Genomic DNA, 15,897 nt, shown 5'->3' with positions numbered 1-15,897 from the left:
CCTTTCTCTCTCTCTGTATCTCATTACAGATAAATAAATAAAGAAACAAACAAACAAATAAATAATAAATATAAATAAATAAAATAAAAAATAAAAATAAATAAAATAAATAAAAAATAAAATCTTAACAAAAAATGGTGGGGGAAAAAAAACTTAAAAAAAAAAATAAAACCAACAAGGGATCTGAATAGACATTTTTCCAAAGAAGATAGACAGATGGCCAGTAAGCACATGAAAATATGTTCAACATCATTAGCCATCAGGGAAATGTAAATCAAAACTACAGTGAGGTACAACTTTGTCCCCTCTAGGACAGCTACTTAAAAAGAAAGACAGTAGCAGAGGCTGGTGAGGATGTGGAGGAACTGGTGGGATATAAAATGGAGCCGCTGCTGTGGAAAACTGTCTGGCAGTCCCTCAAGCAGTTAAACATAGAGTCACCAGGACCTAGCAATGTGTACCTAGCTGAGAGATGAAACACAGGTACACCCAAAAACCTGCACAGACATGCTCATAGCAGCTTGTTCCTAACAGCCAAAATGTGGGAACAACCCGGATGTCCATCAGCTCATGAACAGGTGAGTAAAACATGGTCTGTCTCTATAGTGGGATAGGACTTGGCAGTCGCTGCCACATGGAAGAACCTCGGATACCTTGTGCCAATGGAAAAAAAGCCAGACATGAAGAACCTTTGTATTCCTTTTATACAAAACATCCAGAATATGCGAATCCAGAAAGATAGAGAACTTAGTGAGAGGTGAGGTGATGACAGCTAAGGGATGTGAACATGTTCTAGAATTGATTCTGGTGATGGACGCACAGCTCCATTGACTGAACACCACTGAATTGTACTTCAGTGTGTGAACTGTCTGGTGTGTGAATTCAACCTCAATAAAGGTGTTTAAAACAACCCACACAGACCTGTCCCCCAGGGGGTAATCCAGTAGGCTAAGTCTGTGACTTCCTGAGGAAACTCCTACTGTTTTGTAATGGCTGATGCTGGCAGTCCTGGGGGCGGAGGTGCTACCTGCCACTGAGCACCTTCTGCCTCTTTTTCTGGGTCTCAGAGCATGGGAAGATCCCCTGGAAAATTTTAATTCCAAAATTCCAACCCAACTTGCATTTTGGTTTAGTTTAAAAGTTCTGGAACCCTACTGTGAATCAGGCACCAAACTGGATACTCTTGTGAAAAACGGGGTTCTGGATTTGGATAGGTTTGGTGATTTTTGAGTTGTCTTCTCCCTGTGGGTCCTCCTGAGGCTGATTTTTCTTATCAGTATAGTGAGGGGTGATCCCTTGCGATTGTGGTGTGAATTAAGCAAGCTAGAGGAAGCCTGGCATCCAATGAGCAGAAAATGAAAGCGCCCCCCCTCCCACTGCAGAGCTCTTGGAGCAAGTTCAAAGATGAGTGATGAGTGAGATCTGACCACAAAAGAACTGGAGGTCAAAAAAAAAAAAAAAAAAAAAAAAGAACTGGAGGTCCAGCCTCAGCCAGCACTAGCTACCTAGTGCTCAGTGAGAAGCAGGAAGACACCAGAGCCTTCCCTGGCCATGTCTGGGACATGGGTGGGGAGCCAGGGACGACTCCCTGTGGGAGGGGTCTTGAGAGTGGGTGGATCTCTTTGTCATATATTGTATTTACTTCATATTTTGAATAATCAATCACATGTTGTCGAGTCAGAGGGGTAAGCGGTGAAAGATAGACATTTTCCTCACGTCTTTTCTCCAGAGGCACCTGCTGTTACCTGCGCCTCGAGTCTGCTTTTAGGAATATTCTACACTCATCAGAGCAACTTTATGTCTCTATAGCAGAACTCCTGTGAGTGGGGCAGGTTTGGCTTCTTCCCCTGCTGGTGCACCGGAATGGAAGGCTCAGGCTAAGGTGTCATTCATGCTGCCTCCCTGCCTCACAGTTGTGTTCAGCCAGACTCACCATGGGTCCCATCAGTAGAAATGCTGCCACTGCTTTCCTTCAGGTCCCCTAGAGACAGGGGTGTCCACGGAGGGGTTCCAGTCTGGCCCTTGCCTTCCCCAGCACGCCCCCTTTCCTTATGTGGCCTATGCTCTGGGGTCTTCCTGCCACCTCTCATTGTAGTTCCTGCTGCATTTCTGGCCTGTCCACTGCCTTGTTTTGGTGGAGCTTGTCTACAGTAGCTTCCTGAGAAGGAGTGCCGAGTGCCAGGGAGGTCAGCTGGGCAGCCCCTGTCTTTATTTCACCTGTACACATAACTGATAGTTCAGCTAGATATGGAGTTTCAGGTTTGAAATAGTTTTCCCTTTGCAATTTTGAAGGATCGCTTTATACTTTTCTGGCCTCCCGAGTTGCTGTTGAGAAATCCTAAACCTTGCTGATGTCTGATTTTTTTGTCCTTCTCCCTTTTCCTCCTTTTCTGAAAACTCATAGGACCTGAAATTTCACAACACGCCTGGTGTGGGTCTGGGGTTCATCCATCTTGTTGGCTCTTGGTGTGTCCTTCTGTGGAAATGTGTTCCTGTGCAGGGAGTTTCTTGAGTTTACTGTAACCCCTTTGTTTTTTTCTGTTCTCTCTTTCTGAGACTCCTGTCAATGGAGCGCTTGGACCAGCCCTCTGATTCTTTTTGCTCTCATCTCAAGCCCATTTTCTGTTTGTCTTTCTGCTTCCGTTTCTATATTTTTAATTTCCAAGAGCTCTGGTAGCTCTCTGAATGGGCCTTTAACAATCTGTGCATAGTTGCCTGTTGATTTGCTGGTACTGTAGTCTTTCCTGACTTCTCCGAGGATATTAATGTGTGTTTGCCTTTTTTCCCTTGCACAGGCTGTTTCCTCCCAGTTGCATTTTTCTGCTGCTTTCTTTTGGTCTCTGCCTTTTAGGGCCTCTGTCTTCTGCTGCCCAGTGACCTTTGGTGGCCTGCTCATGATTGCTACCAGGGGCTAAAAGCTGCCTGGGAGTCCGATTCCTAAGCTGCACAGTAGGTGATATGTGTGCCCTTTGTTGGGGGCCCTCAGTGTCAATATCCTGAGGTCTTCCCCCTTAAGAAGGTCAGGTCTCCAAGGAGGGAAGGATGGGCTGCTGTGTTGTGGGAGCAGAGGAGGATAAGGCAACAGCATGCGGAGGTTGACTGAACCTTCCATCACCCTTTTTGACCAGATAGCCAGGCCCTTGACTGTGCCTCACATCCGCCAATGTAGACCCTAGGCTTTGCCCTCTCCAGAGACTAAATGTCTGTTCTTCAGGAGAGAGCAGAAGAGGTGAGTAGTCTCTAGACATGAGAGGAGCAGCTCAGCCCAGTCCCAGGGGCCCCAGAGCCATTGCTTCCTAGTCTTCCATGGATTCCGTGGAGAAACCCCAGTCTTCCCCACCACCAGATAGATGACCTGAGATCAGATATCAGCTGCCTTTCAGTTTCCAGGTTGTGTGGCTGTGGTCTCCTCTCCTGCTCTCTCTGTCCTCGGGGCTTTAGAGCTTTAAATATGACCACAAAAAACTCTTCATTCAAGTTCTGCTGCGATTTTAGGAGAAAGGAAAATGAGATGCGTAACCCAGCCGGAGGCTTTGCACAGGTCAGCACAAGGAGAAGGGTGTTAAGGTGGAGGCATCCTGGGGAAGACTGCTCCAAGGGAGATGGAGAGTACGTGGATTCTTCAGGAACAAGGAGGAGGCAGTTTGGCTGGAGTTACAAGATTCAGGAGGCTGAGGACTGATGGGCAATCAGGCTGGAAAGGCAGGTTGTGCTGATGAGGAAAAGGCCAGCAGGAAGGAGAGCTTACCTGTGGGTGGGGGTGGGGGGGTGGGGAGAGGAGGAGAGTGAAATAAGGCCTGTATTTGGGGTGCTAACTACCACTAGTGTATAGTGCAGATTGGTAGCTAAAGCTAACCCAGAGTAATGGTTGGCAATGTTTAGGAGCCTTTTGCACTAGTTGAAGTAGCATGAAAGAGATGATCTAGGGTATGTTCTTGGAAATGAAAGGAAGAAGAACATGACAGGCCTCCTGTCTAGAGACAGGAACTGACAGGCCTCCTTGACTAGATGGTGGGTGAGGGAGAGGGAAGAGCTGAAGATGTTCCCCAAACTGAAGCCCTGGTTCCTGGGCAGATGGAAGACAGGAAGAAGTGTTGAGTTTGGGTTTTGAGGTGTGTGTGTCATTTGGGAGAGCAGGAAGAGGGTGGGGAGGTAGTTCTGTTGTAGAATTGACATTTCGCATCTATATCCAACAGCTATTATTTTAAATCCTCACACTTCAACTTGCAAATGCCTGTACTGGTTAAGAGGGAAGGAGGGGGAGACAGGGTGTCAGGATGTGAACAAAGAAATCAGTCCCTTAGAAAACAAAAGAATAATTTTTGTGTTGTTAAATGAGATTATCAAAAGAATCTCTAGTTTGATATTCTCACAGGTTAATTGGTGTTGCGGAATGGCTTCTGAACTTCCTTAAGACATGGAGAGTGCCAAATTCATTTCTTTCCTAGCTCACCCTCATGTTTTAACTGCATTAGGCACTTGTACATCAGGCTTTTACAAAAGAAACAGAGGCCTCTTTATTTGGGTTCTGTAGCCAAAAAGAAAATGGAGAAGGGGTGCCATTCATGCAGCCACCCCCCTGCCTGTCTCTGTGTCAAGGTGGGATACTCGAGCCATCTGGGTTCTCTTTCAGTGGCTGTCTGAGAGGTAAGGAAAGGGCCCTGATCACCGAGTTTGCAAATTTCTGGTCTATGTCTGCCCACTGTGGCCGATTGTAGCTCCTGGTGTGATGACACTGACCACAGAATTGGACAGAAGCAGAGTCCAGGAGCCAGTGGGAGCCAGCAGGAGTGAGCCGCATCTGTGTTGTGTGGCTCGCGGGGGGTCCTCAGCTGGGCAGGCAGACCCTGTTTCTCATGGTGTCTTGTAATGTACCGGGCAGCCCCATGGCACAGTGGTTTAGCGCCGCCTGCAGCCCAGGGTGTGATCCTGGAGACCTGGGATCGAGTCCCACGTCGGGCTCCTTGTATGGAGCCTGCTTCTCCCTCTGCCTATGTCTCTGCCTCTCTCTGTGTGTGTTTCTCATGAATAAATAAATAAATAAATCTTAAAAAAATTATTTTTGTAATATACCCCAATAAATACTGCATGGTATATACTCACACTTTGAAAAAAAGTACTATTTATCCGAAAATCAGATTTTATTTTATTTTTTTAAAAGGTTTTATTTATTTATTCATGAGAGACACAGAAGGAAAGAGAGGCAGAGACATGGGCAGAGGGAGAAGCAGGCTCCATGCAGGGAGCCTGACATGGGACTTGATCCCAGGTCTCCAGGATCACTCCCCAGGCTGAAGGCAGCACTAAACTGCTAAGCCACCAGGGCTGCCCCGAACATCAGATTTTAACTGAATGGCAGCCCTCAGCTAGTTTTATGTTGGGTGAGAGTGAAGTCACGAGTGTGGGAAGAGATTGAGGTAAGTGATCTTGCTGCTCACGGTTCTGGCCAGGTTGTGCTGTGGGCTGCAGGTCTCTGATCCATGGTACACTGTAAAGTAAAACATACTTAATAAATATCTAGGGGATCCCTGGGTGGCTTAGCGGTTTAGCACCTGCCTTCAGCCTAGGCTGTGATCCTGGAGTCCCGGGATCGAGTCCCATGTCGGGCTCCCTGCAGGGAGCCTGCTTCTCTCTTTGCCTGTGTCTTTGCCTCTCTCTCTGTGTATGTGTCTCTCATGAATAAATAAAATCTTTAAATAAATAAATAAATAAATAAACAAACAGATAAATAAATAAATAAATAAATAAAATATCTAAACTCCAAACATCACTTTTGCTTTTTTTTCCTCTAAAGAAAGAATATTAAAACAACATTTTGTAGGAATATGCCAAAATACAGGTAGAAAACTGCTTTGCTTCCCCATTTCCTGAGGATAATCACAACCAAAATTCAAGAATTCTCATACAATCATTCTAACATTTTGCTATTCCAAAAGAGTCACTTGACCTAAGCCCATTCATTCAGAAAACTGTCTCAATTCTTTTAAAAGCCCCCTCAGAGGGAAATACCACTTCTTTGTCTAATCTGTATCTTTTGCTGATCTGACTGGCCAGACATTTTTCTTAAAGTTAAATATCAGTCGTCTCTGATGCAACTTGGACTAATTATTCCTGGTTCTTGGAACAGCTGCTGCTAACAGGGAGTTTGGATATGAACAGGATGCCCTGCCATCTGCAAATTTATCTTCCTTCTGCTGCTGCTCTTCTGGTTGTGCCTCCTGGAATGTGATGTCTTTGGGCTCCTCAGCCTGAAGAGCCAGAGTCCAAGAGCTACTGGTCATTTCAGGCTGTGGCCTGCTCAGTGTGTCAGGTGCCACTGCATCCTGCCTGTGGCTAGGCACTGGCATATTTCCACTGGGACTGTTCCAGGAAATGTAGGTACTTTGGTTTCAGAGGAGGGAGGCATTCTCTATCGACTTCCACGTCAGTCTTTCACCTGTGCCAGGGGGACCCTCCCTGGGCTTGCTGTCTCTTACTGTCTCTTCTCTCCCTCTCCTCTTTGTAGGACTAAGTACTCTGTCATGTGGAACAAAGCCTGCTGTGTGTATAATGGAGAATGGTTCATATTTAAAATACATAAAGACTTAATACAACTCAGTAAAGAAAAGACAACCAGTCCATTAGAAAAAGGGGCAAATGATATGAACAGGCAATTCATAAAAAAGAAAATCTAAAAATAATCTCAACAATCTTGAGAAAATATCCAACTTTACTAATAATCAGAGAAATGATTTTCTACCTATGAGATTGACAAAAATCAAAATCTAACAGTAGAAGAGTTAGCAGAGGTTTGGGGAAATAGAAATTCTGCTGTGCTTCTGGTAGCTGTGTGAAGTATTGGGACAACTGCTTTAGAGAGCTATTTGGCAGTATTGACATTTATTATTTATTTGTTTATTTTTATTTATTTATTCATGAGAGACACATAGAGGCACAGACATAGGCAGAAGCAGGCTCCCTGTGGAGACTCGATCCCAGGACTGCAGGATTACAACCTGAGCCAAAGGCAGGCACTCAATCACAGGCATCACAGTATTGACATTTAAAATGCGCCAGCTGGGGGCACCTGGGTGGCTCAGTCAGTTGAGCTTCCGAGTGTTGATTTCAGATCATGATCTCAAGGTCGTGGGATCAAGCCCAGCATCAGGGTCTGTACTGAACGTGGGGCCTGCTTGGGATTCTCTCTCTCTCCCTCTGCCTTTGCCCTCCCACTGGTGCACACATTCTCTCAAAAAAAAAAAAAAAAACCGGTAAAATGTGTCTGCCATCTGGGGCAGCAGTTCCAATTCCATGTGTAGGACCTGGAGAAATTCCTGCATATTTTGTACACGGATTCAAGGTTATTCATTTTTAACATTTTAATTGATATTATTATGGTTGTTTCCAAACATCCATAAAAATGGAACAAATAGTACAGTGAGTTTCATGTATCTGTCCCCCAGTTTCAACAATGATCCATTTGCCAATCCATATACAGTTTTTGATAGCTAAAATTTGGAGACAACCTCTGTGTCCCTCATTTGGGCATGGATGAGCTGTGATATGTATACTGTTATGAAGCCATTAAAATTAATGAGCTAGATCGACTTGTATCAATGTAGATAGATTCCAAATATGTTGGGTGAAAAAACTGAGTTAAAAAATGACAGTATATAATTTATGGAAAAATTAAAATACAGGTGTATGTTTTCTGGGCATATATCTATCTAATCAGCGTAAAATCTATAAAGGGGGAGCACCCCAGCAACTGGCTTATGGTAACACACCTAGGGATCAGGGGAGGAGGAAAGAGGTGAGGGATGGGATTGGAAGAACAGCGAGAGAAATTGGAACTGCTTGTAGGAACTGTTTCCTTTTGTTAACTTTAGCTGTAATTTTATCATAATAATACATGTGGACACTTGGGGTGGTCAAATTGTGTCATGAGGCCTATAAAAACTCCCTCAGTCCCCTCTCTGACCTGCCCTCCTTGATTGTCTCCCCAAAGACAAACTCTTTACTCCTAGCTGCTGACAACCCTATTTACACAGGACTTTTGATTGCTGGGCTCCTGCTATGGAAGATTTTGCTTGCTTTTACCTCTGCCTAAGCCCCCTACCTGTACCCACTTTCCCTGGTTAGGTAACCATTTTTAAGTACATTTTCAGTTTGCACATTATTAAAATCAAGTATTAATAGTCATACTTGAGAACTTCCAAGTGTATACATGGTAACATTTTCTTGTATACCTTCTCAGTTTCCTGGAGTTATTATTTGCCTCATTCTTCATCCCTAAATTGTAAATTGCTATCCCCTCTCCATTCTTTCAGGGACTTCAGGCAATCTAGCCTTTTTTTTTTTTTTTTTTTTTAGTTGTTTACTTAACTCCCTGACTTCCCTCCCCTCCCCTGGAGCCTCCCCCACCCCCACCCTTGGGAGCCTTCCCACTTCTGCTGTTGTCCAGGGCAGTGGTTCTCTGTCATTACTTTCCCTAGAGGTCCCCTGCTTCTTTCTCTGCTGGCTCCCGCATTCCACATCTTGGTTTACTCCCTTGTCTTGTTAGTTCCTCTCCCCAGGAGCTTCCCAGGCCAACAGGCTCCTGGGATGTGAACTTGCCTTTGCTGGGTGTGCCTGAAAAGGGTCTTTATTTTGCCCCCACATTTGACTGGTAGACTAACCAGGTGGAGAGTTGTAGTTTGGAGGACGTCTTCCCTCAGAAGTAGCTTCTGGCTCAGTGTCACTGTTGAAGACTCTTACATGCCTTCTCAGTCTCCTTTTTGGAAGCATAGTAGCCTGGATGAGTGCCCCCAAAGATCTCCGGGTCCTCGTCCCTGGAACCTGTAAATGGCACCTTCTAATGAAAAAAGTTTGTTATTTTTGTTTGTTGTTGTTATTGTTGTTTTTAAAGATTTTACTTATTAATAAGAGACACAGAGAGGCAGAGATATAGGCAGAGGGAGAAGCAGATTCCCTGCAGGGAGCCCGATATGGGACTTGATCCCGGAACCCTGGGATCATGACCTGAGCCAAAGGCAGACTCTCAACCACTGAGCTACCCAGGTACCCCTAAAAGAGAGTTTTTGTGGAGGTGATGAAGTAGAAGACCTTGACATGGGGATGACCCCAGATTATCCAGGGACCCTTTAATGCCGTCACACGTGTCCTTGGGAGATAGAGGTGGGAGAATACACATGTCAGGGAAGGCCAAGTGCCCACAGAGGCCAAGACCAGAGGGATATGGCCATAAGCAGAGGTGTCCAGGTGCCACAAGCAGGGTGCCATGGGGTAGGACACCCCCTCCCGAGCCTCTGCAAGGAGTGTAGCCTTGCCAGCATCTCCATTTGGACCATTTTGATGCTGAATTTCTGGCCTCTAAAACAGAGAGAGAATATACCTTTGTTGTTTTACGCCACCAAGTCTGTGATGATTTATGACAGTGGTGCCAGCAAACTCATGCAGGAAGCTGTTGGATACCGCTGGGTCCCCTTGCCAGGTGGGACTCGCAGCGTCACACTGGCATCTCCAAGCACCCTCGCCACCACTGCACGTCCTCAGCCCTGGGACTGCTATGTGCCAGTCTTCCTGTTCTGCTCTCTGGGCATTGTCCTTAACTGTCTTCTCATTCTTCTATTTATTATCGTTAAAAATGTCTGAAACTATTTTTAATTTCCTAGAGCTCTTTCTCCTGCCTTTAAAATAGCTGCCGCCTCTCAATGCAATAGCTTCTCTTACTTCTCTGAGATTAATTATAGTTTCTTTCTAACTATCTGCTCTCCATATTACTCTTCTGAGAGTTTCTTGTTTTTTATTCTCCATTTGTTTTGGTGAATTTGGGGTGAGCTCAAATAGCTGGTGATCTTGGCTGTCCATTCATGCTGAAGGCTGACGTGGATGCAGGTTGGAAAGCCTGGGCATGGCGGGACTCAAGGGCTTCACAGGCTGTCTCTGCTGCCTGTCCCCACCCCAGGTGGAGCCTCTCCAGAGCCTGATGGCCGGAGATAGCATCATCTAGCCTGCCTGGGTCTCACCTCCTGCGGCTCTAGACCCGTGCTCTCAGGGCACAGGAACTGTTGTGGGGTTGGTGGGGGGGCTGTGTGTGACCACAGGGGACTCAGGACCGGGTGGCCCTTATGAGGGCTGTGGGTGTTGCTCTTCTTTGCTGCTCTCTACCTACAGCCACTTCTGTGTTCTTTAACTTGGTGTTACCGCTATTCATCCCCACTTTTCAAACAAGAGTCATGAGTCATCCTTACTTGTGGCCACTATCCTTTATCTAAGAGGTGCTGGAGGTACTGCCGCTGCTGCGTTTCTGGGTTCCTGTTGTCTCTTGCCTATGTTAGAATGTCTTCCTCAGTTGTCTTCCACCCTCTCATCTTTCCTCCTCACATCACCTTCCTCAGGATGGGCAGAGTGGTCCCGCTGAATTGCAGCACTCTTCTTCCCTGCCTGGTTTCTTGGATGGCACCTCCTGACCCAGGGGATCTGGTCCCTGCCCCTTGCTGTCAGAGTCCAGGTGTCTGCCCTTGGCCTCTTCCTGAGCACCTTCATTCCTGCCTCTGGCCTCAGTGTACATCCACTAGGCTGTTTGCTCCTTGGCCTTTGCTCCAGCTGCCTCACGCCCAAATTGCCTCCCCCCGCTTCCTTGTCCTGGATGCTTCAGTCCTGGTGTTCTTCAGGAGGGTTTCCTGCTGGCTGCCTGCTCTTCATGCAGCTGGTGCTCGTGCTGGCGCTGCTCACTGCTCGTGTTTGCTGCCTCCCACTCGGCCTTCCCTGGAGGGATCACTGATCACAATCCTAAATAGCTCCCTGTTCTGAAGGCCCTGCTGTGGCCTGTGTCAACCTGAGCAGGTAAAAGAAGGGGGCATTTTTATCAGCCTGTGCCCCCCAACCTGGTCCTTGGTTTTAGAGTCTCTGTAGGTCCTGGTCATTAGTGGGGAACCTGGGCATGTGTTCCCTTAGGGCTGCCATAGCAAAGTCCCCAGAACTCATAACAAAGATTTATTATCTCACACTTCTGGAGGCCAGAAGTCTAAAGGTGTTGGCAGGACATGTGCTTCCTCCCAAAGCCATAGGGGTCCTTACTTATCTTCTGACTCCTGGTACTTTCTAGCAATCCTTGTAGATGAATCTTTCTGGACATATGGCTGTCTTCTCCCTGTGTGTCATTACATGATCTTCCCTCTCTTTGTCTTTCTCTGTGTCAGAATATCTCCTTTTTATAAGGACACCAAGCATATTGTATTAGGGCCACCCCAGGGGCTTCATTTTCACTGATTACCCCTGCAAAGACTTTGTTTCCCGCTAAGATCACATTCTGAGGCCTGGGGTTGGGACTTCCACAGAGTAGAAGGAACACAGTTCCTTGAGGAACACAGTTCATTCCATACACTGGCATTCACTTTCCTGCCACCTTGGGGTTGGAGTGAACTGGGTGAGCAAGTGGGGGAGGAGGTCCTATGTGACTCTCCAGCTGGGGTGGTATCCTGTGAAGGGATCAAGGAGCTTCCGGGACCACCTGCATCCCTGCTGCCTTCTGGTACCTGTCTTCCTATCCAGCCACCATCCAGAATGGAGTCTTTAGTGTTGAGCACCTTGCTCAGCCCTCCTGGTTCCCACCTTCCATCTGGGAGGTGCTTTTTGCTGACCTTGCCCTTTTAACTAAACTTCCTTATCAACCCTTTGGGCTCTAATCTGTGTTGTATGCCCCACTAACTTGTGTGTGCTGCTCCTAGCAGGGGTCATGACCGTTTGCATTAGCATGCCATAATATTTCTGGAAGCTTGTGTGATCTGGAGGATTCATTCATTGGTTTGTTCATTTGTTCCCCAGACATTTAGTCATGGTGTCGGGCACAGTACAGAGTGCTAGGAAGTCAACAGAAGACAAAATAAACTGAGGATCCTATCCCCAAGGTCCTCACAGTGGCTCATGAGATGGGTCAACGAATCATTAGGACATGAAGTGCTTCTTGCCATGGACAGCTGTGCCATGGAGGACCTTATAGACATCCTCCATAGACAGGAAGACAGTGGGGTGTGGCAAGGACAATGACAGAGCTTTTCCAGGGAGGTTCAAGCTCACTGAGGAGGTGGGTGTCCAGGATTGACTTCTGAGTGAGTCCTAAAGGACTCAGAGCACTCAGGGCCAGTGGCCTTCTGACAAGCTGGTACCTAGGCAAGCATGCGCAGGTCAGCAGTAGCTCTCCTTTTGCACCAGGGGGCACTGTTCGCCCTGCAAGGCTCCCTGTCCTTGAAAGAGGCTATGCCAGTTGCTATGCCAGTTGCCCCCTCCTCAGTCCTGTCCTTCCCTGCAGGACCAGACCCCTTCCTCGCCTCCTTTCTCTGAGCCTGCTCCGTCCCCCTGCCTGCACATCCCAGCAACTCACACAGCACCATTTGTTCTGGCGTGGCTGTCCCACCCTCTCCCCTGTGCCTGCTGCCTGAAATCAGAGGGCCAGGGGAGCAGGAGGGGCCTGTGGGGCCATGCTGGTGTGTCTCTGAACCCTTGTGGCCACTTAGGGCAGCAGCCGGCTGTGCTGCCCTGGGCCACATGCTGTTTCCACTCCTGTCTCTGACTTTGGTATTCTCGCTCTTTCTACTTTGTCTGTCACCTTCACTGTTTTTGTGTCCTCCCTTCAGCTTCCCCTACCCAGACATCATAGCCCTAGTCAGGCCTCTCTTAGGCTCTTTGATACCGGCTGAGTTCTTTCCTTTCATCTGTCCCTGCTGGCCACCAGTCCTGAGGCCCCGTCTTGGACACGTTTAGGACAGTGCAAGAGCTGCCTGGAGAGAAAGCTCCCCAAGAGCGGCCCCATCCACCAGAGGCTTGCTTTTGCCATGGCTGGAGTCCTCTGCCAAGAACTTCTTCCTTCTGGTTTCGACCTGCTTTTGCTGGCCCTGCAGAGGCCAGCTGGGGGCCGGGGAAGGAGCCTGGTGGGGGTGCTGGTGCTGGGGAGGGTCGGGGGAGTAGATATACAGGAGTCTTTTTAGTTCATTTGGAGATTCCTGGGGCCTGTTTCTGATCTGCTCTCCCTTCTCACCTCTTCTTGCTGCCCCCCTACATACCTCTGATGTGGATTTGCTGAAGGGCTTGGGAACGAGTGGCGGGCAGTCCAGACTGAGGGCTTCCAAAACTGCCATCAGCCAGGCACCCCCAAAGCAGAGCCACGGCTCTCCCTTCTAGTGAGCTTCCTGCCCACAGCTGCCCCCTAAGGCTGTAGGAGATGCCATGTGAAGACCAGGGATATTTAGGGTGGAAGCAGTACAGATCCTTGAAGGAGCATTCCAGGGCCTGACGCTTGGCCACAGTGACCATGCAGGTGGCTGCCTTAGCCTGGTCCCAGCAGGGCTCCTCTGGCTGAGAGTACACCCACCCTTAGCACAGTGGCCGTACTGTGTGGACCAAAATTTGGACAACAGTGGCCTGACAGCAGAATTTTGTGCTGCTCCTTGCTGCAAGAGGCAGCCTGGGAGATGTAGTCTAGGTCTGAAGTGGTGGGACTTCTAGTGCCATTTTGACTATTTATTGGACAAATTGAAGCTGCTGTAGCTTACCAGAAACACATGAAGGCTGGCACTGCTAGCCGGCTCCCTGGTGGGAAGTGGCAGAGTGCCCCTGGGGGCCCTGCTGCAAGTTCAGACCAGTGACACAGTTTTTATCAAGACTGTGATTTTTGATTTTTGGTTTCCAAGTACCTGTCATGGTGTACTTTTGATGAAAGCCACAACTTACTCCTTTAGTTGTGATGACTCCAAATGCCCTCATGGATCAGAGCTCCTGCTTCGGAGGGCAGTGTACAAATTGGGCTCTAAACCAGCCCTGCTAGGTGACCTGGGGTGTTCTGTAATACCCCTACACTGGATTCCTTATCCATACCAGGGAATGATAAGAGATACCTGAGTTAGTACTTGCAGAACATCCCATGCGTAGCTCAGTTACCTGGTAAAGAGTAGAGGCACTGCTCGGTGTGCTGGTCAGCGTGTGTCCCCACCCGCCAGCACCGGCCTGGCATGTAGGCAGAGCTTGGTGAGCATCGGATGTCCTAGAAGCAAAGCGGGCAGATCATCGAGATTGGGCAGAAGGTGTCCACACCTTTCCCCTCCCTCCTTCCACGGGTTGTTGTAGGCACCATCCTGACTTGATTGTTATCACTGCCTTCTCGAAGGAGAATGCTGAGCTTATTGATCCAGTGTTGGAGGAGAAATCGAAGCTCAGGGAGAAGTAGAAAGTGTGGAGTCACACTGAGAGGCAGCAGGGAGAAAGCAGGTGTTCAGACACTCCCTGCTTCATTCTGCCTCACGCTTGCCGGCAAGGCGTTGTTTACATGTCCCAAGTGAGAGTCAAAGCCGTCTTATTCCCTGTCTCTAATGTACAACCCAAGGCCAAGGAAAGAGATCTGTCAGCTGGCATTTGCAAAAAATAGCAAACAGGCCTCTCTGGGACTGTCAGCTCTCTGGAGAGGAAACCAGGGTAAGGGATCTGCAGGTGACAGTAGTTGCTTTTCTCTTACTATTTCTTTCCCCATCGCTGATGTTAGGGAAGATTTTCACCCATGCACATCATCAGCATGGAGCAAGGCAACATGGTGTGCCTGGGGCAGATAACCAGAGGCTCTTTGCTCTGATAGCATCTGAGCAGCCTTGCCTCTCCTGAGGAGATCCAGCCAGCAAGGCTGTGCTGTCCAGGAAAGCAGCCTCGCTGGCTGAAGGGTTCCAGCTCTATCAGGGAGGATCAGGGAAGGTCATAATGCAACAACATGAGAGCTTTCCAAGATGCCAGTTTTGTTTAGCGAGGCCCTTGGAGCTTTTAAGGGAGATTCTTAGCCAGATTATCAATGAGTTTGAGGATTTTGTGGTTACCATCCACTAACCAAAAACCCACAGTGGGAGCCTGGCCCCAACCCCACACCACTCCCCTGTGACCAGCACCTTTGGGTGTTCTCTGCCCTGGTGTGAGGATGACAAGGATGCCACTTGGAACAGTGTCTGAGGGAAGGCTGGCACTCCAGAGGCTGTTTTTGGGAAAGTGCCACTGTGGGGAGAGGCTGGGACTCAGGTGACTCCACGATGCCAGGGCTTGATCTCTGAGCAAGGGGCCCCATTTAATGCCAGAGGCAGCCCCTCTAGGAGGGCTGTGGGAAAGGAGTTTGGTACTTGGAGACCTCCCCACTGCCCTCTGCTCCCATCTCAGGGACTCCACTTCTACCAGTAGATCTCGCCAGCCTCCAGCGGCATGGCTTCCTGCCTCCACAGCATCCCCCCTACCCCCACCCCCACCCAGCACTGCACAGGGCCTCTCCTCCCTCCAGGGTTAGGAGATGGGGCAAGATTCAGGGAGCAGTAGAATCTGCCCACTCAGCACCTCCCTTCAACGCCTCCCTTTGGCCCATCCCTCAAACTCAACATACCATGAGTGGACTCTCACACATGACCCACAATGTCCTACTTCCCGGAAGAGAGGGCTCTGTGAGGCAACCCACCTCTGTCCTGCAGGTTTCCCTCAACTGTAATTGATTCTGGAAAGGTCTCAGGAAGCACCAGGCACCTGACCCCCACACCCCTGGGTTTCAGGTCTAGGAGGAGAGTGGGATTTGACAAGGGGAGAGGCTGGGTACTGAGTTAGCAAAGTTCTAGGAAGGGTGGACATGTTATGGGAATGAGGTGACATTTTTTTTTTAAGATTTTATTTATTTATTCATGAGACACACACACACACACAGAGGCAGAGGCAGAGACACAGGCAGAGGGAGAAGCAGGCTCCATGCCACACAAGGAGCCCGATGCAGGACTCGATCCTGGGTCTCCAGGATCACACCCTGAGCTGAAGTCGGCGCTAAACCACTGAGCCACCCAGGGATCCCCCTGAGGTGACATTTTAGTTCAGCTCTGTGTGCTCCTGTCCCAAGCCTAGCATTGGTGG

The 15,897-nt window shown here is 48.4% G+C and overlaps 1 protein-coding gene and 1 long non-coding RNA gene across 4 annotated transcripts in view; one reads left to right on the top strand and one right to left on the bottom strand.

Moving 5' to 3' along the window:
* The window catches only part of PC (pyruvate carboxylase), a 101,658-nt gene that overhangs the window by 59,428 nt on the left and 26,333 nt on the right, over positions 1–15,897 (top strand). The window lies entirely within an intron of this gene.
* LOC140613292 (uncharacterized) lies at positions 5,121–14,428 on the bottom strand. Its single transcript, XR_012014446.1, has 3 exons — positions 13,918–14,428; positions 8,658–8,833; positions 5,121–5,488 (listed from the first exon to the last, which is right to left on the bottom strand). It is a non-coding gene; the product is annotated as an uncharacterized lncRNA (long non-coding RNA).

This window comes from Canis lupus, chromosome 21 (genome assembly GCF_048164855.1).
Source record: "Canis lupus baileyi chromosome 21, mCanLup2.hap1, whole genome shotgun sequence".
In the NCBI taxonomy this organism is placed as follows: Eukaryota; Metazoa; Chordata; class Mammalia; order Carnivora; family Canidae; genus Canis; species Canis lupus.
The sequence above is the reverse complement of the archived record's forward strand: the minus strand, read 5'-3'. Positions and strand labels throughout refer to the sequence as shown.